The following is a 401-nucleotide window of genomic DNA, read 5'->3' on the forward strand; positions in this document are numbered from 1 at the left end:
CTTGGGCCGGGGATCTGGGGCTGAGCCAGGAGAGGCCTCCCGGCTGGGGAGTCAGCACCTCCCTGCAGCACCCGCGGGATGTGCGTGGGACCAGGGCGCGGGGACCCGGGTCCTGCAGCTGGAGGGGAGGCCCCGCGTGCCCGGCCCAGCCCATTTCTCCTCCACCTGTGGCAGTAGGGAGCCACGGCAGGTTCTGGAGCGACACCGTGGCACACGCACGTTTTGATGCTGTGGATGTGGCCACCGTGGGCTGGCGGGGAGGCGGGCAGGGGCCTGAAGGAGGAAACCCGGCAATCAGCCGTTATCCTGCCGACTGCAGGCACGAGGTAATGAGCAGAGCCAGAGAGCGGGAAGCCGAGGATGGGCTGGGGCCAGGAGGGGGCCGGGAGCGGCGTGGCGCC

This window comes from Fukomys damarensis, unplaced genomic scaffold, assembly GCF_012274545.1.
Source record: "Fukomys damarensis isolate Sample0158 unplaced genomic scaffold, DMR_v1.0_HiC HiC_scaffold_27, whole genome shotgun sequence".
In the NCBI taxonomy this organism is placed as follows: Eukaryota; Metazoa; Chordata; class Mammalia; order Rodentia; family Bathyergidae; genus Fukomys; species Fukomys damarensis.